Raw genomic sequence first — 3,221 nt, 5'->3', positions numbered from 1 at the left:
AACAAAAGTTGGAAGTTTTTTGTAAGACACTGTATTAATGACAAAGTGTGTTTCATTAGATATTTTCATACAGTTCTATTTATAAAAGCTAATAAGAAAGCTATGCATTTCCAATGAGTTCTCTCTTAATGCTTTTTGCATACCTAATGCATTTTAATTACTTAATGATTTGTTTTTCTTATGTGCTTGAACTGAAGTGTGAATGGTATAAATGCATTAAATTATGTTGTTTTAGGTTTACTTGTGTCACTGACACTTCTTTAAAATAAAAAATATGGCAATGATAATCGCCGCCTTGCAATCTTGTTTTCATTTGAGCAACAGCCTAGGGTATTTTATTTTGTTGATTAGACAGAAAAGGTTTAAATTGTGAGAATGGATTAGGCCATTGCTCCGCTGACATTAAAGGATGGTGTTTTATATTTTCTGCAGCATTTTGTCTTTAATCTTGAAAAATGAAATTAAAGTGTGAGACTGTAGGAGTCGCCCCCCCGTGTGTGAGTGTGTGTGTGTGTGTGAGAGAGAGAGAGAGACAGAGAGAGAGAGGTCTGTGTGAGGAAGGAGGAGCAGACAGAGGGATGTGTGTTGAATCAGTGTTGGAAGAAAAAGTCACAAAGCTCTGTGGACAAAATGACCCTGCCCAACTATTAAAAATATTCCATAATAAGGTTTTGTTTATTGCCGTCATATTTCATTTATAACATGCAATAATAATAATCAGGTTTTGCAACAAAACAGTAGGCCTAATAAAAAAGAGCCTGTTATAATATCTGAATTAAAAATGTGACTTATATCAGTGTTTACTTTGACTCTAAATGCATTTCTCCATACCAGGGCCCAGTGTTGACAATTAATCAGGTTTTAGGATTACAGACGGCTCTGATGGTTGGCTGATCTGTGTCCGGACTCAAACAACAGAAGGACACGTGCAGGGTCAACAGGGGATTATTTCCATCTCTTTGTATGAAAGCAAAGTGAAACGCTTGGAAATGACTAGGGGAAAACAAAAACAACTGAACAAAAAACACATTTATGTCCATTAGTAACAAAGGAGTCCATAATCTTGTCATTTCCTCCTTTTAAATCTGAAAAAATGTTTTACTGGGTGTAGACACATTGTGAGATGTGAGTTGTGTTTTTAACTGAAGCTTCAGTTAAATTGTTTATGTATAACATTTTAGAGGAACTATTCTTTAAACAATAAAACAATGTTACTAATGGGGTTATATGATATTGACTGCTAAAATAAAACAGTAAAAATGTCACTGTCAATAACAGTAACAACGGCATGCTTTATCACATTAAAGTACATAAGTGTGTTAATATGATATGACACCATTTACTTTCATTTGAATTCAGTGATGAAAACAAAATGCTGTCTTAAAATTTAGAGCATTTTTTTTCACTTGTGTAGATTTCAAACTACAGTCCTGAGAGAGAATTTAAGATTAAAACAGATCAACATTATTGATCCCATGCAGGAAGATGGACAGACATATACTCATCTGCTATTAGAGCATTAACAGAACAAAAAATGAAGGCAGGCTGGTGAACACTCCTGCCAAACATGGATAGGGAAGGGACAAAGTTCACAAAAAAGGGAGGAGACAAAGAAGTTGCACACCTATCTAAAGTCGTACTTCTCACACATGGAGGCCCAGTCAGGAGTCAGCAGGCTTTCATCCAGACAGCGGCTGATTTCTCTTATTAGTTCCCCTCTCTGGATGGATGGAAACCAATTAGTGGAATCAGCCTCTGTAAAGCCTGGGTGGAACGAACGACCAAGTGTTCAAATTATTTTGTAAAAACTGTTACGCTGGTGGGATTTTTATCATTAAAACGGTTTCATATTCTGTTGGATTTGCCCTAAATGCTCTGAAAGCACTCTGTTTCTTTCTGCAAACAAATGTTAGAAAGGTCCAGAAATAATCACGACAGCTTCAGTATTTTGTCGTTCTTCAGCAGAATTTATAGCTTGAAAAGTCACCTCAGTTAAGTATTGCTTTTTGATGAGTGTCTGGAGGCGGGGCAGCTGGTCAGGGACCTGTTGGTGAAGTCCCTGCAGGTCAGTATAGGGATCAGGTGTCATGATCTGGACAGTCCCCCAGAGAACAATAAACAGGCCAGAGAGATGCTGGGGTCAGGAGTCGCCTGAGCCAAAGCCAAAGGTCAAGGGCAGCTGATTAAGTGGCTATTTCCTGCTGTTCCCCGGTGACCTAGAGACGGACAGGAAAATGCACAAAGAAGTATATATAATGGAGGTTAACAAAACCCTCTTACTAGAAAAAATATTGACTGAACAACAGACAATACAAGTGGGAAAACAGCAGCACTTGCAGCTTGCAGGCGCTGTGCACTGTCTGAGGAAGTTCAACAAAACCCCAGTTTCAATATATTAATTGTGTGATTTATAAAGAATTTGTCTCTTCGCTTTTTAACATTCAACTTTGATAGGATTTTATAGATGTAAACAAACAAACATTGCTGGAGGACCTTCAGATCAATAATTTCACATCAAGTTTCCATCTCAGAAGAAATAGAATCAAAGAAAGGTAGGACCTCGCAGCTCAAGCTGAGCAATCGAAACATTTTGGAGGGAAAGTTGACGCTGTTTATGCCTTTGCAGCCACTCAGTGAGTCTGACTATATGATCCTTTAGCATAAGAAAGGAGATGGGGCCTGTGAACTCCTCTGACACTGACCTTTCTTCCATGCTGTGAATAGTATCAGTCAAGGGTAGCCTTTCAGACAGAACTGAGCCTTGCCCTTGCCTAAACTCCTAATCAGGCTGATTTAATGTATCCTACAAGTTCCACAATTCCTCCCCCACCCCCCCCTGCTGCGCCAGCCATTTTTTGGAGGCTTCCACTCTCTGCACAGCCCTGCCTCCGGGCCCCTGTACTGTGGGAAGTCAGAGGAGCTGTTCTGAAACAACGGGGGGATGGGGGGATGGGGGGCTCTGTTTCTCCTCCCAAAGAGTGCAGGTGTATTTTTTAATCCATTTTGTCCTCCTCCAAAAACTGATGCTTAATCCAAGCTGTTTTGATTTCTCAGACTGTCAAAGTGTAGAATATGGAAATATTTAAAAAAGAAAAAAAAAGACTTCATACTTCTTGTATTTTAGTCTGTAGTGTTTTATTTTATCTTATTTATTTTGCTTCCAGCTGAAATAATTGATAATATAAATAACACTACAACATTAAATGATCTTACTGTATAGA

The sequence above is a fragment of the Monopterus albus genome, unplaced genomic scaffold, assembly GCF_001952655.1.
Source record: "Monopterus albus unplaced genomic scaffold, M_albus_1.0 scaffold160.1, whole genome shotgun sequence".
NCBI lineage: Eukaryota > Metazoa > Chordata > Actinopteri > Synbranchiformes > Synbranchidae > Monopterus > Monopterus albus.
The sequence above is the reverse complement of the archived record's forward strand: the minus strand, read 5'-3'. Positions refer to the sequence as shown.